This window comes from Plodia interpunctella, chromosome 5 (assembly GCF_027563975.2).
Source record: "Plodia interpunctella isolate USDA-ARS_2022_Savannah chromosome 5, ilPloInte3.2, whole genome shotgun sequence".
NCBI classification, from domain to species: domain Eukaryota; kingdom Metazoa; phylum Arthropoda; class Insecta; order Lepidoptera; family Pyralidae; genus Plodia; species Plodia interpunctella.
Genome location: NC_071298.1, coordinates 11201335 through 11227510, shown reverse-complemented (window position 1 = coordinate 11227510; position 26176 = coordinate 11201335). Strand labels below are relative to the sequence as shown.

Genomic DNA, 26176 nt, shown 5'->3' with positions numbered 1-26176 from the left:
TTGGCGCTTGTTGCAGAGCAGGTGGTGTGCGGAGACTAAGGCACGGACTCGCTGAATTCGAGAATATATAAATTCAAATTCAAATCATTTATTCAGAAATTAGACCTTCACAGGCACTTTTTCACTTTAGTTTTTATATTTTCATTATTTATTAAAACTTTATAACATCATAACAGTAATGACACTAAAGCAATGTTATAAGTACATGAATAGGTATATATAATGGGTATTACATAAAATATATAGGTATATAAACAAGTAAAATACCTACATTTAATATGATTCCACGTATTTTCGAATGACAACCATGATTTTTGATAGGCTATCATTAAAGACATCATTAGCTATAGCGTTAACAATCCTTATAGCTCGTGACAAGGGAGCAAACTTATGTAAATTGGTTCTAGCAACTGGAGCGTTAGTAAATAGTTATTTCTCACAAGCTACCAACTACTGGCATTTCGTGACGACCACTGCTGAGAAGAAATGCCGAAAGAAACTCACTTGAACAACGTTGGTCCCCATCATGCCAGAAGGGCTTACCATTATTGTTTCTTATAATTTTTTTTTATCTAATAATATATAAAAGTAAATAATTTACATAGTCAAAAACTTCGATGGCCCATATATATGAATATATTACAGTAGTATCTACATAATTACACGCATGACACATCTATGTACGTAATAAACTCCGTGAATCACTTCGTTGAACTGCTGAACCATGATTGTTATTTGATTAAATCATCTAGACTTAGCTAATTCATAAAAGTATTTTCAAATTTAAAAAATTTCTTAAATGTGTCACAAATGAAGCTTAGTATCTAACTATGTCTTCTGTGGATTCGTCGTAAAAGCAAAAATTCCCGGTTGTTTTGTTTACGATTGGTGCAGCATCGGCGCACGCGCATATAAAGGCTATTAGCTTTTATAGATATTGTTCGTATTGCGGATGAGGAAGTTTGGGTGTTAAAGTTTGATCACCATTATACCGAGCTCTTCATTTGGTGCGTTTACTAATTTTTATTACAAGTCTGCTATTTTTGTGGGCGTACATCGTCCTTATCCTTACATAATATAAAACAAAGTCCTCTGCTGTGTCTGTCGGTCTGTCTGTTCGCGATAAACACAAAGACTACTGCACAGATTTTTATGCGGTTTTCAGCAATAGATATAGTGTGATTCCTGAGGAAGGTTTAGGTGTATAATTTATTATGTATAATGTATTATGTTTAGGTGTATAGTTTTTACCCGAGCAACGCCGGGATGGTCCCGCTATAGTTTGAGTTATAAAGAATAAATTAGAAAAAATAAGTAATATTATATTTTGATGAAACAACATCTCATATCAATAATACAAATGTTTTAATTACATGAATCGCTTTCAGCCATTAATAGCTACACGGTGCGCGGGCGCCGGCGACAAGCAAGGCTCTTCCGTCCGACATTTTTATTAATATGAGTCAGGTCTGTCTGAAAGATCTAAGTCTAGACGATCACGACACGACTGGAGCAACAAACATCCTTACATATTATAAAACAAAGTCCTCTCCCGGGTCTGTCTGTCTGTTCGCGATAAACTCAAAAACTACTGCACGGATTATCATGCGGTTTTCACCAGTAGGTAGTATGGTTCCTGAGGAAGGTTTAGGTGTATAAATTATTATTTTTTACCCAAATTAAGCGAAGCGGTGGTGGTGTAATGATTAAGACGCCCGCCTGTAGATTGAAAGGTCCCACGTTCGAATCCTACTCGTGCCACATGAGTTTGTATACGAATCTGACTTATGTATGGTGAAGGAAAACATCGTGAGGAAACCTGCACACTGGTTGATTATATTAACTTGTGTGTGAAATGGAGAAGGCCACTCCATTACTAATGCCAAGAAAGTTCTTATATGTGTTTAATTCCACGTAATGACCACGACCCTTAGCCATGAGGAATACGACTATGAAGAAGAAGCGAAGCCGGGACGGGTCGCTAGTCTATTATAAATCCGAATTTTAAGAAGTAATATATAATACATTTAATTGGTCGGTCAATATCAGTTTTTTACAACCCAAATGTTGAGAGATATGCATACTTATGAGATCCACAGTTGATTAATGTCTTTGGAGAAAAGTTTGCGGTGAAGTTTGTGCCGCTTCTTCATCTGCGCTTTGGAAGTCGCTTCGGTAGACTATCTAGGAATACCTAGGTGGATCAGGGGTAAATAAAGTTAACACCTAAGTGAACCACGCATACAGAATTTTAACCGTGGAACACCCAGGTGAACCACTTCGGTGGTCAACGGCTCAGAAAGGACTTAGTTTACAGTAATCGACGTCAACAAGTGATGTATGTATTTCGAAATGGAATAAAGAATTTCGAATTTGAGATCACTCACCCACGGCCATCACTTCTGAAGTAAATAGGTCAATAATATTAAGGTATCATCTGTGAAAATCAGTGTATCGCCCCTCTGGGTGATAGATATATGTGCTGAGATGGGCCTTTTTGTATTGCTGCAACACAGAACACTTGCTCTTCAATTGTGCTTATGAAGATTGTGTTTTATTTTGTGTTTTTAGTCTGGTTGTGTTGTTGTTTTACAAATATTTTCTTTATCTATCTATCTATAAATTATTTAAATGAACAAAGAAAACTTAAATGCAATCAAATATGAGCCTCAACATTGTTCAAATATTATGTGGTAAAGTAAAAATTCCACTGGCTGTGTAAACGCTAATAATTGCAGCAAGAGGCTCGCTTCCTCGTCTGAGCAGCCCTGCGGCGCCCTACGATCACCTTGAATTTTAATTCGTTTTTAAACATACAAGATATACTAATGGTTGTAGGTGTGACATCACTGGTACTACTAGTAGAACAACGTTCTGTTTGTAACGCGATAAGCTCTAACTCGGCGGGACTGGTAGTTCTTGTGAGCAATCATATTATTATAGACTCTGTCAAATTATGTAAACTTGTTTCTTTTACATTAATAGAGGCGTCGTTCATTTTCCATTTTTTTATTGTAATATTAGTTCCCGCCTTCTCTGAAACTCTTGTCTTCTTTTGATCATTAATTTTTAATGATTAATGAAAAGAAGACAAGAGTTTCGCCTTTATAATTAGTATGTATTATGTCGTGGTCATAAAGTCAGTCAGGAGCATTTCGTGCCGATCTCAAGGTAAAAAAGACAATATTTTTCGTAGTTTTATAAAGCCATTTAATTGAAATATATATCGCGTGATTATTGTAAATAATCAACTAGACAAAGAACTCAAAGGCATTTTCTTATTTCTATAATAATTTATACATTTTAAATAAATATAAGACCATATATTAGTCAAAGCGAGGATAGTAAAATCTGTAGTGTTACATAGCAGGACGTTTTACCTCAATCTCCTCTGTTAATTAACGTCCTTGGAGAAAAGGCTGCGGTGAAGTTTGTTGCGCCGCTTCTTCTTCACCTGCGCTTTGGAAGCCGGCAGTAGACTTAGTTTAAGTAATTTTTTTGACGTCAATAAGTGATGTATATCATCCTAAATTGAATAAAGAATTTTGAATTTGAATTTGAATCTTATTTGAGAAGAGAAAGAAAAAATATTTGCAAAAAAAAAATTTGTAATAAAATTGTATATTTTGAAAATGATGTTTTTTATGATTTTGAATGTAATCTCGGAATAAAAGTCGAAAATTGGTTAACTACTGGATCTGGAGCCTCACTCAAAACACCCTCTAAACACGTTTTATTAAATGTCAAACAACTTGAGAACACGTTCTTCACGCCCCAAAGCGATTGCTCCATTTTAAATTAAGTAGTTCAATAAGATGCAGAGTCTGAATGAAAAATACGTGGGCCCTTATTGGTAAGGTCTAACTGCGCCAAAAGTTGCAGTTATGATGAGCTATCTCGTTCTCAACTAATCATAAACAGAATAAATTATATAACTTAAACCTTCCTCGCAAATCACACTATCTATTAGTGAAAACCGTACAGTAGTTTTTGAGACACCCAGGTCCCCCCTGGGACCATTTCCACTTGAGGCGTTCTATGATAATAGTAAATAAACATATTTGGACAAATCACACAGATTGAGCTAGCCCCAAAGTAACTTAGATGCTTATCGTTATGGGATACTAACTCAAAGATACTATATTTTATAACAAATACATATATAGATAAACATCTAAGACCCGAGCCATTCAGAAAAAGATTATTTTTGATCATGACCCGACCGGGGATCGAACCGGGGACCGGACCTCTCGGTTCAGAGGCAATTATTTTACCATTGCGCCACCGAAGTCGTCAAATGATGGTCATTAGATCAGGTATCTACACTCTTTTACTTGATCCATTTGACAGTAGACGTCTTTTAGATAAAATATTGTATTGTAATTTGTCAGATCAACTTATTGCTTGATTAATCTGAAGTTAATTACCAGTTAGCACTATGCAAAACTAAATTATCGACAGTTATTGTTCGATATGGTACTTACATATATACTAGTTTTATTTATGTAAAGGTTAGGTCAAAATTAATTAACATTTGTTTCGGCCAAGAATCACTTTTTCTAATATTTTCGACCGGACACTGAAAATAACACACAAATCTAAGCAACTTTACGTACCAGCCACAGCCACGATAATTGTCGGTGTATAGGCAAGCCATGAACAATTACGTATACGTATTTAAATATACGTAATACGTCATTCAGAATAAGAACAGTACAACTCATTGTATCTTGATTAGTGGCATAAAGACAGAAAAGTTTATTATATTTACGAGTATGATAGAAATATAGATATTCAAACAACGCAGATAAACGTGTTTTGAAGATGTGAATATTATGGAAGATTTTATTATTGTTATTCTCTCTCTCTTGTTCTCGGTTACATTCTGGGAGTGAGGCTTTAAAAAATCCTTATGATTCCGAAGACTCGGTGTTTTACGCATACCTACTTGACATAAACCCTCATTGGGAATGTTATTGTATCATTTACCAAGGCTGGATATGGAGTGGTTATATTCTAAGGTGGAATTACAAGCTAAAGGATTATTATAGGACATAGCGTTATAAATAGGTACCGTAAATATGTACAAGCTATTTTTACGGAACCCTCGGGAGTCCAGCACGCACTTGACCGGTTTTTAAACTCATTCTAGCCAAAACCTAAGTATTGTCGCTTTCATTCATTTTCAAACAATGAAGTGCGGAATGAGGACAGAACATATTTCAAAAATCTGAAAAGATTCTCATTGTCAGTTGGGCGAAGTTGCATTTCACTTCTCACCATCGAATCGATTCGACAACCACACTGCAATGTGATTGGTTCGCTGCGTCCCACACTAACCCCTCAGATGAAACTTTGGTACCTTCTATCAGGAAAATTGTCGCAGGCGAAACCTTGTGGAGAAGCCGGTATTATATAAATGTCGGAGCCCTGTATGTTATGTTTTGGTGATGAAGGTTGCCACGCGTTACTCAGCATGCGTGATGCACGTGTGTTGTAGCGTCGGCAAAGAACAGTTTAAATTATTTATTGTTTCTTTTTTTTACCGCAAATGAGCAAGAGAGTAAGTGATTATTAGTAACAACTGCAATACCAGAAGCATCACATTATGATCGTTTCCGACCTTTCAAGAAGTTGTGTACTCTTTAACTATAGTCGACACCTTCGTCGACAAATCATCGTGACCCATATTTTGGGTTATTATGTACTAGCTACGCCCCGGGGCTTCGCTTCCGTGGAAAATTTCGGGATAAGTGCCCTATGTGTTATTCCAGGATATTTTCTACCCGTGTACCAAATTTCATAATAATCGGCCCAGTAGATAATGCGTGAACAGATAACAAATAAACATACTTTCGCATTTATAATATTAGTTGGGATTTTTTTGTCTTTATACCGCAAATTAGCTATAGTGTCACCAGATGGTAAGTTTTTACCGCTGCTTTGCACAACTGCAATACCAGAAGCATCACATGAGCGTTCGAACTGCTAAATCCTTTCAAGAACACACTAACTATAGTCGACATCTTCGTCGATAAATGTTACCCATATTTTAGGTTATTTCTCAAGTTAGTCTTAATCAAATTATGGGATATTTTATTGAAATCATTTAAGTTTTTTTGATCCCTGCAGATTGTAAAAGCCAATAATAATAATACCAAGGAAAGGGCTAATACCTGAGATTCTTATCATAGACGATCTTCTTTAATACCTGAGACGATTCTTATAATACCTGAGATTCTTATCATAAACGTCTTTCATTTGACGTGTAAAAAATATATATATATTCAAGGGGACTCCCATACAACAAACGGGATTATTGTGCCATTTTTAGACAATGCTACGCAATTTTATAGGCAACTCAATTTTATACTCCCCGTGCGTGATTACGACTCGCACATTGCCGGTTTTAAATTATTTGTGAATTATTTCAAGTTTTTCTGCTATCTGTACAAATTGGCGGGACCTTGTTGTGAAGTCAGTTATCTCATGGTCGTATTCTTTAGCTTACATGTGTGCGTGTTTATATCTGTGTGTGTAAGGGCCGGCTAGGACGAATCGTGCGCGCTACTTCCTTGTCTATGTCTATTTAATCCATTTATAAGTCATTAGCTGTTTTCGGCGCATGCTCGCCTTGGAACGCTCAATAGATAAATGATCGGCTCTCGTTATGGTAAAGCAAGTGTGTACCTTATAACCAGGCTCAATAGATACGTTCTAGGTTCACGTTATGGTAAACCCAGTATGTACTTTAACCCTGAACAGTTTTGGATTGTTAAACTTATATTCATCACCTAATTATAGTTGCACGTTTTGTCGTGGACAGGTTTTATGTGTTTCGTTGTTGAAATTAATCTTGTTTAACAAATGAGGTGTCAAGTGGTTAATGTTTTTTTATATTAATTATTTCATTGGCTGCTGTTAAGTACAGTCGACCGCATATTAAATTACTATGTATAGAACTTTATGCGCCGGTAATAGGGGCGAATTCGCAATGATTCTGGGTAGGTTTATGTGCTGTTGCCCGAAAGAAGAAAAAAGCGAATGATTTTATTGTATGAAAGGAAAAAGAAGAATATAATCTAAAATGATTTCCCAATTATAAATTTGTCTGCGGTCGCCCGTTTCTGTATTTGTCCTTCGGACTCACAATACAAGCTTAATGCTTATGTGACCGTTGAGTGTTGTTCATTTCTTTATATATTTAATTTATATGTACATCATTATTATGTCACATAGTTTTGAAGAAAATAAATGGATATTGCGCATAAGTTAATATTGGACTAATGATTTCAAAAAAATCTTTATTCTTGGTTAGAGCGACTTTTATATTTCAATATTTATTCCTTAACATAAACAAAAGTCATTTCAATTCATACAAATTTTCGTATAATGATACAGCTGCCTTGTTACAGTGTATGAATTATCAAATTCAAATTCAAATCATTTATTCAGATATTAGACCTTCACAGGCACTTTTTCTCGTAAATTTTTTTTTTATTTATAGTTATTTCTCACAAGCTACAAACTACTGGCAACATATATCACAATGATCTTAAATAATTGTATCTATTTTATCTAGAGAATACATGTTTTTTACAATTTTTTGATCTTGTCATCCTTTTATTATGTATTTAAAACAATGGCTGATATTTTCTTCAAGTGTTATTCTTAATAGCAATTATTTACTTGACCGTCGTATTAATAACCAATGTTCTTAAACAATTTAAATACAAATATATTGAACTATAAAAATAACTTGGCAAGTGTATACTCGTATACTCGGCAGCACAACGATCAACCCAATTTCATTGCAAATTCGGCCTTATTACCGCGGCATAGAGTGCATGTAGGGTAACCATACGCGGCCGACTGTACGTGTTCAGTTACTGTGAAGCGGTTCACCCCGAAATGGGTACAACAACAAGGCCGGTTACATTCGACCGACGAAAAAAAAACTACGCCCGATGTGTGATCCGAGACGCAATATATTTATTTACTAGATGTTTCCCGGGGCTTCGCTCCCGTGGGAATTTTGAGATAAAATATAGCAATCTTGGATCATGTAATTTTCTAATAGTGAAAGAATTTGTGAAATCCGTTTGATAGTTTCGGAGTTTACCCGACTCAAATATACAAACTCACAAACGCTGACCTCTTTCTAATAATAGTATAGATTTATTAAAACAAACAAAAATAAAGTTATAAATATATAGGAGTACCTAAAACCATGTAATGTTATGTCTAGGCGCTGCACATTCACATATTAATGTGAATATACCTTATAAGCTTATAATATAAAAATCCAGTTACTGGACCGATTTTATTGAAATTTCATATGCATGTAGTTAAAGACCGTTAAAACATAAACTGTTTTTTTAAAATCAACCTTAAATATGGGGTAAAAAGTGTATGAAAAACAAATCTGTTTCGCTTTCGTAGAGAAATTCAGGCGGGCGAAGGGCGGGGGCGAAATAAAATTTCAATGAATATTCCAAAGTACCACAGCGTTATTCACACGAAATAGAAGTTGTAGGATATAATTAAATTACTTAAACCCCCGAAATGAAAATGACGTGGTGGCGCTAGTGTGCACGGCAAGTCGATAAAAATGATGTTAATTTTTTTTTTTCAAGTTTTTTATACGTTACTAGAGGCCCGTCCCGACTTTGCTCGGGTAAAAACACATACCTAAATTACATACCTAAATCTTCCTCAGGAATCACACTTGGTGAAAATCGCATGAAAATCCGTGCAGTAGTTTTTGTGTTTATCGCGAACAGATACAGAGCACTTTGGTTTTATAATATTTATGTATCGATAAAATAACTTGTTATTTACATCTATTTTTGATAAGACAATAGTTTCATCAAGGTTTATTACGAACTAGTTTTTGCCCACAACTTCATATGTGAATAAAAATCCGTTTCCCGTGGAAATTTCTTGGAATCCCTTCTTAGTGCTCCCCTTCACTGTCCTAGGAACCTACACGTCAATTTCAGCTTTCCACGCCCAATAGTTTTGGCTGTGCGTTGTCTGTCAGGCAGTCACTCAGTAACGCAAGAGTTATTATATATAACTCCAGTTATTATATATAGATAGAATGTAGATTGTAATAATGTTATGTCATAGGTACTTACAGATAACTAGCTTCGACAGTGTCATCCAATTGGCACGATCACCTGTATCGCGCCATTCCTGTAACAATGTAATCATTACACATTACCTATTTAGAGGCAAGCGAAAATAATAAAAAAAACATACCCGGCTGTTTATGTATCCTTGCGTTGAACCCTTTAATTTGATTCCAATATTGTAGTATTCGAAAAAAAAATGTTTTTTACCAAGTTCGATGGCGTTGCCATGACGCCATGTTTATATTTTTTAACGTCACATATCTAAGAACATTCGGGCAGCTATGACGTATGTAACGATACCTCAATTATGTAAATTGTATTAGGTAATAATTAATATTACATACATATATATATATATACATACATGCACGAAAAACAATACTCTTCCTTTGCAGTCGGGTAAAAGGACACAGATTTAAAAAACTTGAAGTAAGTACATTTAACTTAGGTACACGTAACTAGCCGTGACTATTCAACGGGCATATAAAATGAAATGCTGTATTCAAATTCAATATATTTCATTCGAATCTTATCGACAGTCAATTATTTTTCGTTTATGGTTCTGTTTTTGAATTAAAAGTATCAAAGGTATGATGCATTCGGCCTCGTAAACAGACGCTAGATAGCGCTAGACAAAGACGCAGCGAGGTCAGGAGCGTAGCCTTGCGCTAGCGCACGCTTCCGCCTGTCGACGGCGCACGCGAGGCGTCAGAGCTCACTCGACGCACGACCGCCGACCCGAGCGCACGTGTCCCATCATGCCTCCCGATAAAATGATGGAAAATTAATTTACTTTTATGACACAAACTTTAATGCACTCACTAGTTATAAAATATTTTATTGATTAGACATTGAAAATCCTTTTGTTGAATGAATGTTCTTTGATTTTAATAATAAAACTAAGTAGTTTAGGGAATTAGTCGTGATCTGAAGGCAGCAGTTTTGACTTTTGATCGCTCATTTAATCATAAAATCTTGTTCATAAAGTAATTTTTATCTTATTTCTAAATAAGACGCCATTGAAAACAAAGCCAATACTTCCTTATACCAAACGGTGGCTGGTATAATCGAGCCTAAATTACTCATACATAATTATTAACGTTGCATCTGCCTACGCAACTGCGCAATCAGCTACAAACAAAACGAGCTTTACAGCGATGTAAATTGTAATAAAATGATGATTATAATGACTAAGTCTTTGGAAAATTGACACCGCTGGAATATAAATAACTTGAAATGAAGGATGTCTAGACTGTAGCTTCTGACTTGTTACAAATACAAACACAAAACTAAATGAAATAAAAAATTTGTCAAATGAGATTGTGGAGAAGGTCGACATCTCCACAAAGAAAGTAGTATGTTTAAATATTTTTTTAAACTTACTATAACTTACGTGTCAAGTCCCTTTAATATATGTAGTGCGTTGAAAGTGTCTAAAAGTCGACTCACTGCTCGTTGATTCATCGCGATTGTGGAGCCGATTTTACATTTTAATAACATGAGTAGATTATAGCCTGGATATGCCTTGAAATATTCAAAGGGGAAATACGAGTATATCTCCCAAGAGTACATTGCTTAAAGGTTCAAATATTTGTCTAACAGCGACCAGCATCTCAAGTAACATAGTTTAGGACCTTTTATGTCGCGGTAATAGTAATTAATTTTCAACGAATAGCTTATTATTATAATTTGTGTTATATTGACGTATTCTTGACAGTACAACATTGCAAATAAAATACATCGTAAGGACATTATCATCGCTGGCATCACCCGGACTCAACGCGCACGTAAATCTGTTTACAGCGGTTACTTTAGTCATTATACGCTAAGTATTTTCGAGCTAAAATGATAATCACATCAGCATGTGTTGAAACAATTTTGATTTTTACTTCCATGGCGGTTGTCAGAGTAAAAGAATCCATGTTCCATCTGCTCCTTTTCCCGCGCATATACATGTCGATTAAACAAGGGGGATATATACTGGATATCTTTCTTGTATTAATTTATGTGCAATTAATTTTCATGCAATATAGTTATTACAAACAGACGATTGCGATGGACAAGAACCTTTCTCTATATCAGATTCCTAATTCCACCAATAAGACTGCTATCCATATAAACTTGGCCTTTGAGTTCCGCGATTTTTAGTGCTGTCCACTCCGTATTAAAACGTGATGTATGAACATTTTTGATAGAAAAAATAGATTTTTTTTTTCTTATTGAAGAAAATATATTGCAGAGTGGAATGATATATACATTTTCTTTGCTGTGTTGGCAGAAAAAACAGTAGAAAGTGATGTAGGTAATGAATATGAAAAATACGTAATATCTTAACGAGCCTACACGAATGGAGGTGTTGCTGATGTCGAATTTTGACAAGAAAATCACTATATTCCTAAGCTAGTCGCCGTGTCAAGTATATCTATCTAAAGTTTTATAGTACATTAAATTGCAGGCACATATTTTGTCTATTCTTTCATTGTCTGTCTGTCTCAGCATTTCGCAGCACGCCAGATGGCCTCGGATGGTATCATCTCACTTATTTGTATTGGCAATCAGAGTGGACAGTATTATGCCAAATGGTGATGTTACATTGCTTGATTGTTGAAGATAAAAAAATTAGAGGGTTGTTAACATAAAGTGATAATGTGTTCTCCTAAGCCTAAGAGACTTATAAAGAAGGTTGGTCAATATATTATTAGCTTTGGCAGACCAAGAGCAGTCTATAAAGTGGAGAAAATGGATTTTAAGGAAGATTTTTTTACCATTTACAATACCATATATTCAAAATTGGTTTATAAACACCCAATGTTGCCAGCGAATTAATTTATTTTCTACTCCTTAGATAGACTGTAAAAGAAGATGAGCTGAGCACTGGCATGTAACATCTACAGAAAGAAAACAAAAAGAATACTAGCAACAAAACATTACGCAAATTACGCTAGCCGGTGGCGTGCGCGGCCTCGCTCCGTTCACGGCCAGGATAGGTGCTTCCTGATAGATGCAACGCAAGTGCATGATAGCACTCGTGTGCCACTTATTGATAACGCATTCAATGGGCCAGTTTATAGAGTTCATCGATAGGCTACTTCCTACTTATAACTTTGCGAGTCCAGCAACACATGGTGCCGTAGCATTTTTTCTTCTAGATAGTTTTTCCTGCTCCTGTAATTTCCTCGTATAGTAAAGCTAGAAGTTAAGCCTCGTGTTGTTTAGCTAGTTATTGTATAAGAGATTGTTACGATGTCCCAGGATATTATAAAAATAGGAAAGATTTCAAACTATTCAATAAAATTGATGTCTCTAACTGTATCACAACTTTGTACTTTACTACAATTTTGTACCTCGTGTTGGTGTGTAGCCAATTTTGATAACGCTTTGAAGAAGCGAGTTTGTGAAGTTCATGATAAACTTACACTCAATATCGATAACCGACTATCTATTTTATTTAAATAAGCCGCCGTTTTTGTTCGACTTTTGTATTTATTTGGTGTGAGAAATAACAAACGTTCATTTCAATCTGTATAAATAGGAATAAAATTAGCCTTTGATCCTAGTGGCTCTTAGTCGACGCATCAAAGTGTAATGTTGCGTTAAAATATGGCAGTGAGGACCTATAGCGAAACTCTCCCAGCATCCATGAGGGAATAGATCTGAGCCTAACAATGAAATTCTTGTGATGGAACCGATTAGTCTGGCACTCCATATTTTTATGACTCTTGTCACGTTGCAACGCAAGGTCAGTTCTGTGCATAAACATCTCAGTGCATAGGTCAATGTCAGTACACAATTGCTTATGGATAGTATTGTACATTCTGTGTTGTAATCTGTGGTACAGTCTACTGCACGTGGCATGGGTCTACATTGAAGGAATACTGGTCATTTTCTAATGTATGGCTTGATGTGCTGTTGATGTCATCTGGGATTCGATACTGATTAATTTCAGAAGGGTTTTTTGCTGAATATTCGTATTTTATTATTCTCTTCTGTACGATTACAATTTAAGGTTTTAGGGCATAATATAGTTTACTATTCGGATTCTGGGCGTAAACCCAACCAAAAAAAACTAAATACCTTTTATCCAATTATTTTTATTAATTATTTTTAGTATCGTGTTAGATAATCGTATAATAGCATGTTTCGAGCTGAAATAGTTATGGTAATGATTTGGTTTCAAACAGATCGTGTTATGAACAATTAAGCATATCTCGATGATTGACTTCCTCAAGTTAATATTAATTTTTCGAAAATTGCACATTAACAGACCTGCGTGCATACACAAGGACATGCGGAAATGTTAGTCTTGCAAACGAGTTTGTTCATGGTTTTCTTTGTTTTTAACTAAGAAAATAGCAGGTTAGGATATAACTGTTCATTGTAAAATTAATGCGTATTTCGTGCGGCCATTTTAAATCTTATTTGTTGCTTGCATTCCTTATTGATAGTAATTATTAATAGACTCAACTGACTGTTGAATTTTTTCCGTTATTAATCATTTAGTTCCATCTCATTTATAAATATTTTATAATATAGTTATTATTATACTTCTTCTTTGCGGGTCTTTGAAGTTACACTACAAGAATATGGATTTGCAATATCGATGAATTTGCAATGAGTTTGGATAGTTTGATTTTCTATTGACTGTACAGTAAACAGCACATCAAGTTACCCTGCATGAACCTCTATGGCGCGGTAATAACGATGAGTTTGCAATGAATTTGGGTAGGTACCAAAAATATTTTTTAAAATAATTTATTTCATAAGGATCTTAAAGCTTTCCTTTTAGACAAATGTTATTAAAGTCTCAGAGTTTTTTTGATGATAAAATTAATCAGTGAAACCTTCGGTTTCCTTACATTATGAAATTACATTAAGTAAATGGAATCTAGTAGCCTCAAAGTTTGCTGTGCCCGTGGCCCAGGGCGTCACCTGTACTCTATATTTACGTGACACTTTTAAACCTGTGACATGCAATAAATTATCTGAATCTGAATCTAGGTTGACGTGCTGTTGACTGTAGTTCTATTTAGCCTATGATGAAAACCATAAGCCTAGCATCAGGTTACATACAAGCTGATAGACTGAGTGTTAATTTTATTCATTGTTTCATATACAACAGAGAACATCACAGCCACATCACGCGTACTTTATTGCGTGTATTTTGACGACCTCGGTGGCGCAGTGGTAAGATTCTTGCCACTGAACCGAGAGGTCCCGGGTTCGATCCCCGGTCGGGTCATGATGGAAAATGATCTTTTTCTGATTGGCCTGGGTCTTGGATGTTTATCTATATATGTATTTATTATAAAATATAGTATCGTTGAGTTAGTATCCCATAACACAAGTCTCGAACTTACTTTGGGGCTAGCTCAATCTGGGTGATTTGTCCTAATATATTTATTTATTCTATTTACAGAATATTACTTTATAAATCTTCATCTGTCTCAATGGTAATGGAAAATTCTACGTCATTATTGTTATAACTTTGTTTTTCATTGACCTTTAACCCACTGCTTTAGAATCCTCTAATTCAGTTATCACGCTTATCAGTATTTGTGAGTTTTTTTATCATACGATAAAGGGCTTGCCCTTGGTCGGCACCGTCGGAAGGCCAGGTTGATTCCGGTTGTTTTTCGGTGAGTTCTTTATGCACCATTGGAGGTTCCGGCTGTGTTTTCCTTCCTTATTAGTTTCGAATGCACAATGCACAAGTTTTTGTCGAAGGCTGGCGTTTGTTTTGTCAACCTTCGTCTAATGGTCACTGTAATGCGATATCTCTTATTTTTATAACTGCTTTTAGTCTGTTAGGTGAATGATGTGGTTGAGAAGTTTCATGTACCAATTTATAGACGATACAGATACATCACGTCTTAATATTTTACGGGAAAACTGAGCTGAAAACTCGAAAGTTACGAGTAGCTGAATAGTTGACATAGTGGTGAAAGGGACAGTAACAGTTGACAGTGATCCTTTCCTTGATTGACTTTTACAATCTGAGAGGAATGAAAAACTTGCACCACCACTTTTTCTACATCCTCACAGATATAATGCAATGCTTAACAATCCTATTAATCTCTTCTTACTTATAAAACATATGACCTTTCGATCCTGACTGCCTCAAATAACCCTGAAACCCAAAATCTGAATGGAACTAATCGATTTTCCACTAATATTTGTTACAATTTACGCACTCACGATCTTCTCTCAGACCGTGAACACGCAAAAACTTGTCACGTGATTCTAAAGGAGGTTGCGCTTTTTATCTCCTCTAAGGTCGAGGTAACACCAGCGGAAGGTGGTTTAGGTTGTTTCTAGAAAAAAAACTGAACTGAAAAATCTCCAAAGAAAAATGGACAACAAAATTTCTGATAATACATTGTTTTTATTTGTATATTTTGAAACATATGGTTACATAGTATACTGTAGAGCAGAACGAAATATTTTAAATTCTGAAATGACCATACTTCATACAACCTCAAAGAAAGTCCTTCTCTTGGTTGAAATAACTACCATACCATCAAAGAGATCATCGACAAAAACACTGCATCGACAAAAAATGTTCTTAAATTAAAATAAATGCATGTCCATAAGCAAGACACAACAACAAAGCACTAAAATTCAAGTGAAAACTCGTCAGAATCCATGGCCGGAGCCGAAATTGAGAGTGCAATATCTGGAGCAGTGACGCGCTGTCCACGCCTCTTGTCTGTCACGCATATCTCATACAAGAATTAGTTATCGTTGCAGTGGGGGGTACCAGTTTTTAAAAATAGTATATATTTTACGATCAATAAATACCAGTTTAGATTAGTTTCAAGAACTCGTGGAAGACGGGAGGCCTTTTATCCGCAGTGAAACAAATCCAGACTAATAAGAGTAAAAAGACAGTAGCTCGATTTCTTGTCACGTGTCAGTGTGGTGGACTGGATTACTGACGTCTCGTGAGATTAGGGGCTTATTATGCGACCTTGTAGAATAAACAATTTAATCGATTGGATATACCTGATATCTGATTATTATAAACTATTTGATATCTATAAACATTTCACTATTATGGATTGATATTTCAACTACAGCTGTTACATCAGCGGCTTTCTAACTATAACTATCAAGATATTCCACAGACGAAAAAGCAAAAAAAAAAAACTGTAAGTGGCACCTTTAAAATGTCGTTTCAAATTCTTCAAAACAAATACTACGTCCGACGAATCACAGTCACCAATCACGGCAACAGGTTTCGGTGACGTAACCCCGTCAACCGACGACGTCGAACAAAGAGACGACGTAGGTGCTGTAACACTTTCGTTTTCGGCAGCGCCACGGTCACGGGCACCTGCTGAGTTCAATTGTTTGATTTCTTTCTGTTCTGGACCTTGCGTTTCGGGTTCGAATGTTCAATCTTCAAAAACGTTATCATTATTTTTTTGTTGATTTTCCTTTTTTATGATTTCTAGAATACTAGATCGTGCTTCGCAAGAGTTTGGTCTTTGCTGAAATTTACTTCAATTTTGATGACATTCTGATATTTAGTCGGACTCGAAATTTCTTTCTATTACGTTATCTCGATCCTATCTTCTATCGGATCTACAGGGTCCATCCACTCTGCGTTGTACGAGGCCCTATATTTCCTTTTTTCAATACAAACAGAAGTATATTACATTTATCAATTTATTATGACATTACGCGACAACTTTCATCACGCGGCCACAACCTAGTCCAACTTGAATCACTATAAATAGACCTAAATACTAGTAATACACGACTATATACTAATCACATTATCATACCTTCACCTTAGCTACTGCACTGCGCTTCCGCATAACATACGTCGTTCACTTTCACTAACTTTTAAAGCTAATATCTATTCTAATTACAACTCTATCGTCATCGCGTTTGAGTGCATTATTTGATTGCTATTTTACTTTTTTCGAATGGTAATTCGGGTGACAACGTAATAAGAACTCAATCGCGTATGATATAACGTTGTGTTTCGCTGAGAGCAATAGAAGTGACGGCCTCGTCAAGGCCGCACGTATCGTATAGTCTGTTTACTTTCTCTAGCGGTCAATGGTCATTGGATTCGTGTTTGGGTGTATTTTTTTGAAAATATTCAAGGTCGTTAGTGGTTTTATAGGATTACTTCTTGCTTCAGGTTATATTTGGAAACCAGACTTATATTATAAGAATGAATTTAACATTGAGGAATTCAAGTGTAGATGCATATTTTTTTTCTTTTGTACCAAATATGTAATTGCGATTAAAAGTTTTTTAGCAAGTTTTGAAATGACAATTTTAGGTATTATTTTGACAAAAAGAGCAATAAAAATTCAATAGTTCTGAGTAAAACTTCTAGCATATAAAGGTACACTAAATAAACTTACGGACCTATAAGTTATAAGACAAAATTGAATCTGTGATAAAGAATCAGATTAACATCGCACAAACAGTTTTACGCGGTGAATTGAGACTGCAAGTTTCCCTCATTTCAAAGTCTGAATAGTATTCTAATGCGCTGCATATCTAACTCAATCATCTGTCTTTGAAAGGTACGCTAATTGCATACTGACTAAAGTTATTTCGACGTTTACATTTACTAAAATAGTATAGTGCCACTTATTTTTAGGACCAAATAACTGAATTGGTGTTTTAATTTGAATTATGTATTTGTTAATAGCTGTTTTAGAACTATGTTAATACATTTGGCCTCTCGTGTTTTTCCTCATGTGTTGTCGTGTTATGTTTGTCTCTTGTTTCTATTTTTTTTTTAAGAAACAATTATGTTTTTGTTATATTTTGATCTCTTGTTAAGTGTCTCTTCGTTATTAGTTACTGTTAAACAGGAGGTTAAGGATCTTCTATTCAATTAGACGTTTCATTTTTCTTAATAGTTTTAATTTCATCGTCAAAGCAGGTGTGGTCTGAATGACATCTCCCAAGTTTATTGCTAGAGACAACTTATTGTGAAGCGATACAATAATTCACATTTGATGCAATGCACCAATAAATAATATTAAGTGATGTGTATACGAGGGTTGTATTTAGATGAATTATTTATCTCAAGGTGGTATTGCAGTATAAATATAGTGTACACAATGCCACTACATGTGTGGCCCTCCATTGTTCGGCAGCCCTTGATCGAGGTGATCTAGCATACCACAAGGTCTTTCAGTGGTTTGAGACTTTGACCAGTAATAAAATTCTACGAATCAAAATTTTTAGTAGTAAAAAACTTGTGTCATGCAAATAAAATGTGGCTTTGGATTATAAAAGGTAAGGTTTGGACAATAAAAGGTACACCACCAACAAGTGCCTCGCTTTGAACAGATTGTTCAGTGGTGAATTTATGATCATATTTATAAGGCCATGCGATACGGTGTATTGTCATTCTAAGAATGTTTGAATTAATTAATTGTTAATGTTTCTATTACTATGTTTGGGATTATCTCCCTGTGTCGTTATTTCGGGTTCGACTCCGGTTAGGTCAAGATGGAAAAAATTCTTTTTCAAATTGACTTAGATTTTGGATGCTTATCTAAATATACCTTATCGTTGACTCAGTATCCCCCAAGTCTTGAGGTAACTGAATTAGTGTGATTTGTCCATATATATTTATAATTTACCTAACTCATAATTGGTACTACCTATGTATACATAACAAGCAAGCAATAGATGCGTCCTCACGTCTGTCTGTCCACAAACGCCAAGTGAAAGTGACACACAGTATGCAGTGCAGCGCCTCGGAGACATTTCTCTTGCAATTCCCAATTTTTAAACGTCTCCAATGAAAGCAGTGACGAATTATACTTGAAAGTAGTCTTTTGATCTACGTTTAGCTCAAAATAAAAAAAAAAAAATTTCTCCAGTCACCTTAATACATTTATCGTTTAAACGTTAACCAATGTTGATAAAAAAAAGCTTAAAAAGCGTCTATTGATCAATCAAAACAAAACTCTTTATTCAACATAGGATTATATACATCATTTATAGGCGTAAAAAAATACTTCTTACTCAAAAACGTCAATTAACAAATGTGAGGCAAATATTTACATTTATCAATCTGAAGACTGTTGTTGTTAAAATATCATCAAGGTTATTAAAAAGAGCGCCAAAATTATCACACGTCTGATACAATGTTATTGATAGATATCAAGATTACAGAATATATCAGAGTATATATATGAAAATAAGAATTGATAAATTATTATAATTTGAAGTTACATAACCATGTTATAGATTAAAGTTACAATGAATAGATTATGAGATATCAGTAGTAGTATCACAATCTATATTGTAAGTAAAGAAACCTGTTCAAATGAGATAAGAATTAGAACAAGCGACAGAAATATGTAGAAATATAAAGTTTTCATCAAAAGACGACGTAATAGTGACGACGTTTGAAAATCCGTCCAAACCATAAACAAATGCTAATGATATTCTGTAGGCCAATACAATTACTGCGACGGTTCCTACTCCAATAGGTATATGTTCATACAGTTTCGTCAAGCGCCTATATGCAGAGCTTATAGGGCGCCCTCACTTATCAGCATAAGTGAGGGCGCCTAAATCGCTAACGGCATTCTATACTAATTTCATTGTCTTGAATGTCGGTACCCGATGGTCATGGCCACAGCTCGCAATGTCAATCTAAACGCTGTAGTTAATATCAATAGCATTGGACAACTGTATGTCTTATTAAACTGTGGTATCATTGACCTCGCCAACGTAATCGACGAATCCTTGAATGGAGATGATAGCGCGGCGAAGGTCGCTGATCCAGACATTGACATATATTATAATGTGTCATTTAAATGTTAAATGAGCCAGAAATTGCTATTGCTTTTAGCATTGAGCAATGGAATGAAAATATGGTTTTATCTCAATGGAAGTTAATAAGATCGTGGGATGATATGACGTCTGTTTACAAATTTTGATAGGATTTACAAATAAATTTCGACTTTTTGGTATGTCATAACGTTCATAATCTCCCAGAAATCGCCCATGACATTGCAAACCTATGATGAAATGTAAATGAAACCAGGAGTCCTCGGCCAGCAGAAATCAAATGGCAGTATAAAAATAGTCCGCAACCACGTAATACTGTGTAACTGGACCGTGCCCAGCGCCCTTCGCCTTGGACATGACATGCCAAGTGTGATACTAGTAGCCGCAGGAAATCTGGGAAGTAAACAAATGTGAACAGATTTGGACATGACGGAAGCCTTTTTATAAATGTCCTGAACTACACGATCATTTTTCGTATCCAAATCAAGAATCCTTGTCAAAATGAATCAAATGAGACATGTTGTGTTGTTGCGTTGTTTTAAAACGGAATTCCCATGGTTACCTTCCAGCTCCAATACTAGATCAAGTCTATGTTACAAAAAATTTATTTATTTATTATTAACAATTTATTATTTTTACATAGGCGTGCATAAATTTAAGCTCGGAGCTCAACCTAAGGGATGTTGTATCAAACAATTTTAATTGAGGCTGATATTCAAGGCAAAGTATTTAAATCGGAAAGGACATGCATGTTCAATGATATAAATATACAGAAGATCTTGCGAAGTGAAGAAGAATACGTAAAAAAACTGATTTAGGGTTGTCTATGCAATTGCGCACAGATAACAGAGATGGAGGGAAGTGGAAATTGTAAAAAATATCATCACAGTTCCTGCTAGGCGTCATCCACCACGTCACCTTAAAATTATACTTTGTTCTTAGTATTGAAAGTTGTAGATATCAGTATTACATATTTGTAAAGTGAAATAAAAGAAACTATCTCGAATATGACTGATAAAGGCTCCGTTGACACAACAGATTCAGCGTGGGAACACAACATTGTAGGAAGAGCATTGAGATATGCAATTTAGTAATCATAGGAGCGGGGACGGGTTAAATTGCGACTTTATGACAGGTAAGAGACATCACGCCTACTGTAACAGTGCTCTTGTGATGACCTGTGGTAATGGGAAATCGTGGACTAAGTTTTAGAAATGAAAAATTGAAAAGTGATTATGTAATTTTTCAAATTGTAGTACCGAAAAGTTAGACAATGGGACGATAATGCTCTTGAATGATACATGACATTAATATGGTCAATGACAGTTTTCTCATCTGGGCGTTTTCCTGGTTTCTTCTGCAGTCCTTGAGCGTGGGGTCCAGTCTTTGTGATTGCTGTCGCTACTTAACACAATTTGACTGTGATTTCGTTTCGAAAAGAAGATGCAGAAAACATTTCTGTTAACGACACTGTCATTCGAAAACTACACGTATACTAATCGACAGAGTTGCGTAACTATATATCTCTGAATAACTATCCGGAAGATGCTTCGGATTCTATTCAAAATGATTCAATAAATTTTGATGACATTGCTGACCTAATTATAGTCTTGAGAGAAGTATTTCAACTTTATTTTATAAACAAGCTTTGCCACCATCTAAATACTGGTCAGCTCATTTATGTTGCTAATTTATGAGAAACACAGAAAATATTATTTTAAATAGTATTAAAAAAATAAATAAATAATGTTATGTAAAATTTTACGTGCAATAATAAGTTACATTTCAATTACTAAAATAATTTTGTATGTTATATAAAAAAATACACAGATACCCTTTACATCACCATTATAATGACATCATTTATCTAAAACAGTTGGCATTGTGGAAAATTTTCCAATAACTGACGCTGGAGTAAATTCCCTAACATTACAGACTATTACAAAGTAGCTTTGGCATAACAATTAACTCACAGACGGAAGGAAAAAGTAGTGTTTCGTAAGAATCGAAGGTTGGACCGCAACCGTGAATGCGCACCAAGGCAACGACGAGCGTGTCAGCAATGCTTATGAAGTCAGGGTGCTACGGATGGAAGTCAACAAAAACTATATTAAGACAAAAGAGAAAAAGGTTCAAGAAAACCCAGGAAGAGATTCGTTAACCAAAGTAGACCAGAAGTAGGCGTCAAAATTATATAAAAATGGTGGCAGAAAAACCTGTAAAAATAATTAAAATCTCGCATTAAATGTTTAGATTGACACAGCCTCAAATGTGAGATCCTTCAGAAACGGCTACTTCACATCACATAGACAACTTTATTTACTAAATTGGTAATGAAGTGTAGAAAGATGTTTTGCTGTTTAAGTAATCTTTCTTTCTTTCTTTTCGAGTAAGTTAATACTGACACTGGTGCCAGAGTTTATGCGATGAGAAGAGAACATGGTGTTTTATAAATACCTTCGTAATTTCACTACCATGTCTCAATTTTCAGCTTTTAACTTACTGTTAAGAACTGATCATGGAAAAATGCGTCACGGAACTCCAATGGAGTCGTATATTTAAAATTATCTGCCCTTAAATTTACAGCACATTAAAATCTCATTTCTGAATAAGTTACAGACACGACGCCCTTGACTACATTTAGTCTTATCCCTTAAGGCAGATGATAAATCTTGATGCATCATTTATTTTAACTCGGCTCTAGGGAAATCCAATTCTTCGAAAACTTTTTCCTGTCTTGAAAGATGTAAATTTATGCAAATTTTGGGTTTATAGAAATTGTTCAGTGAGTACGTTCATTCATAAAAGCATATCTTTGAAAGGCTTTAGCGTTATAAATAGCCAATGAAAAGGCTTACTCAATAGTGGCAACACTCGACTGTGTACCTTTATATAAATGAACGGAAAATTTCCTTCAGGCAGCTGCAGTATTTTTTATAGCAAAGTTTATTGCCACGGTAATTAAAATTATTCATAATTAGTTCGAACATAAACCTAGGTATGTGTACATTATTTGAATTGCACGTTATGGACATAGCTAATTGATATCTTACCTACAGTTATTTTTACAATCTATGTGATGATTTAGACAATAAGTTAATACAGTTTAGTAGTAGATCAGAAAGTGAAAGAAGAATTATTCAGTCTAGCTCTGGATAAAACTAAAGGAGCTGACGGCATATTCCATAATGAATAGAAACATAAAGAAGATCTCACATACAGGTAATGTTGTAGGTAAATGTAATTCAACAGTATACAAATTGAGGAAACGAACGTCGAGGCTACCATGATTCGCTGACCTCTTGATCCCCAATCTTAAAAATATAAATCAGGGGACATTTGCCGTTTTAACCCCGAACATAATTGTGGCTCCGAATAAGGCTCGTAACAGACCAACCGAAATGGCGCGCAAGCCTTCCGGGTGGAAAGTTGCTCCAGGCAAGGTCGACTATGCGGGAGGACAGTGTGACACTACTCGTTTTTATTCAGGTTTTTTTCCTCGAATAACATACGAATATAAGTCATCGTATTTAAGACAGTTCTTTCTATTTGCTTCGTATAACTGTAACTTGGTCTTTCCCTTGTTTTTCTTCTTTTTCTTGGATTCCAACGACGCTTTTCAAAATTTTGGCCGATAAATATTTTGGCATTTTTACAGCCTCATCGGTGGCCGCAATGTCATCCTGGATGAAGGGGCTGGAAAGGTGGCGCCCCATTGTTTGGAGAGAGGCGCCGCACTCACATACATTTTGTTTCAGTGATATTACGAATATATCGTGTTAGATTAGAGACTTTTTATTTTTTCTATATTCTGAAGTGACCTAACATTTTCCCCTTTCTATTTACAGTGTTACTTCAATGTGCATATCTGCTCAGTCGTTTTGTAGGTAAACTAATTTATACAAATAACTTATTTAAATACGACGTCATTTTAGAGCTGTTGTCAACAAAAAGTTAATAAACTTCTTTAACCTGCACATGCAAATTATTCATACAAAAAAGATCACCAACGAACATTACATATAAAAATTAGTATAATGATGAAGTTGTACATAAATGTTAAACAAGAACTATTTGATGAATGTGGGTGGTTCAACATATTTTTTGGTCTTTGAAATATTTTCGCCTGACTCCTTCTACTGGTTGGAGAATTAACCAATAAAATACTAGTGATCAAGGTTAGAATATATAGGTCGGACAAGATTTCTCAAATAAATAGCCCAATAATGATATTTTAGGCACATAATTTGACGACCTCGGCAGCGCAATGGTAAAGTTCTTGCCACTAAACCGAGAGGTCCTGGGTTCGATCCCCGGTCGGGTCATGATGGAAAATGATCTTTTTCTGATTGGCTCGGGTCTTGGATGTTTATCTATATATGTATTTGTTATAAAATATAGTATCGTTGAGTTAGTATCCCATAACACAAGTCTCGAACTTACTTTGGGGCTAGCTCAATCTGTGTGATTTGTCCTGAATTTATATTTATATTTATTTATATTTAATCAAAATATTGAGGAAGGAAAACCAAAAATACACTGCAGTAAGAGCTAAACCTTGAGAGAACACTTCGAATTGAAATGGCCCTCGTCGAGGCCACAGCGTCAGATAAACACTATATAAAGCTGATTGAATTATAGGTCAGTTTACTGATGAGGGAGCGCCCTTGCCTGGTCTAAATGCTAGTTCGAATGGAAAAATAGAAGGTTCTGGAATGTGAAATGTTGCGGGGCCAAGAATAGACCCTTGCGGTCAGCCAGATGTATTTATGCCGTAGACTTAGATATGATTGCTGTTTAAGTTTGTATGGTACAAATTTGTTTTGGGTTATGCTAAGAAATATCGTTGAATTTTAAACAATAGGCTAAAGATAAAAGAGATTATTTATGTACATATAAATTGTACTGAATTGAAGTGCGTAAACATTGGAAAAGTACCTAATGAAGCCATTTAGAAGTAATGATCACTATAATAAGCTATTACAACAAATAATGCAAAATTGATACAACATATTCAGATGAAAGATAAAAATATTGCTGAAAAATCAACAAAATTGTTATCAAAGATAAGATCACTATTACACACCCATTTCGAGAGATAACAAGCAATATAAAAATTTTGAATAAACCATGAATAAACACTATGGTTGATTCTACATAAAACGTTGATTTTTTTACACGGAAAAATCTTTTGATCCAACAAAATAAAACTGTAATAAATATTTTGGCTCTGTAAATCCCGTAAGGGATGAAGTGCCTGTAACTTCGTATAGGATAATAATAGTATAGTAACACATTTTACCGTTTCTAGCGTGCAGTTAAATTTATGAATAAAATATTCATTCGGGTCGTTGCGACAATGTTCAGTAGTAGCCTTTTCCTTATCTTATTAGGCAATACTGTTATTTCTTTTGCTGGTCTTAACATAGCCGAATTATTGCCACATATAATACTTCTGTTGTTATTACAGTATCGCAGAGTTCTTTGAAGATCAAATCGACCGGTGATACCTTCGACTCCCCTGCATTTTTAACCGACTTCAATTTCAATAATTGTTAATAATTTAATTATTTAATGCATGACAATTAACAAACAATGTTAAATAATTTAAGTAAATGGCATCTAGCTGCCCCAATGTTTGCTGCGCTCTCGCAGGGCGTCACCTGTACTTACTTATTATCTATGTAACATCTAACGTTACCACTTGTGACATTGCAATAAATGAATCTGAATCTATTCATTTTCCTTTGTTGCTTGCTATAAAGAGTAGTGTATTGTACTTACTAGATACTAATATCTTTGCGTATTGCTTTATTGGAAGGCTGGCTGGTTGCTGAACACATCTGGTGGAGTAGCGACTTCGCACAATTTCGCATCTGTAACAAACAAAATATTATTAAAATTTATATTGTTGGTGTATTGACATAAATTAAAATACTGTCATTGATATTATAAAGTCACCTCGCAACTAAAAAAACACTAAATCAGAATTATGTTAACCGTCAAACCAATAATAATTATAATCATTCATAATTAATAATAATTATAATTATTCATAATCAATAATAATTATATTTATTCATAATAATTATAATTCTTTAGTATAATTTATTCAGAAATTAGACCTTCACAGGCACACTTTTCCTCGTAAAATTTTAAATTATATAGAATTTTCAAAAAGCTGCACACTACTGGCGTTTGGGCACTGCGAGGCTACAGACAGACATACAGATGCACATATAGAAACATCAAACTTA

The 26176-nt window shown here is 34.9% G+C and overlaps 2 protein-coding genes across 4 annotated transcripts in view; one reads left to right on the top strand and one right to left on the bottom strand.

Moving 5' to 3' along the window:
* Positions 1–26176, bottom strand: part of Eip74EF (Ecdysone-induced protein 74EF) — a 209375-nt gene that overhangs the window by 141080 nt on the left and 42119 nt on the right. For all 3 annotated transcript variants that reach the window (XM_053746007.1, XM_053746006.1, XM_053746008.1), the window contains exons 2-3: positions 25704–25795; positions 9141–9198 (exon numbers count right to left, since the gene is read on the bottom strand). The gene's annotated coding sequence lies outside the window, so the exon portion shown is untranslated. The remainder of the gene's footprint in view (positions 1–9140; positions 9199–25703; positions 25796–26176) is intronic.
* Positions 1–26176, top strand: part of Lsm11 — a 41586-nt gene that overhangs the window by 10333 nt on the left and 5077 nt on the right. The window lies entirely within an intron of this gene.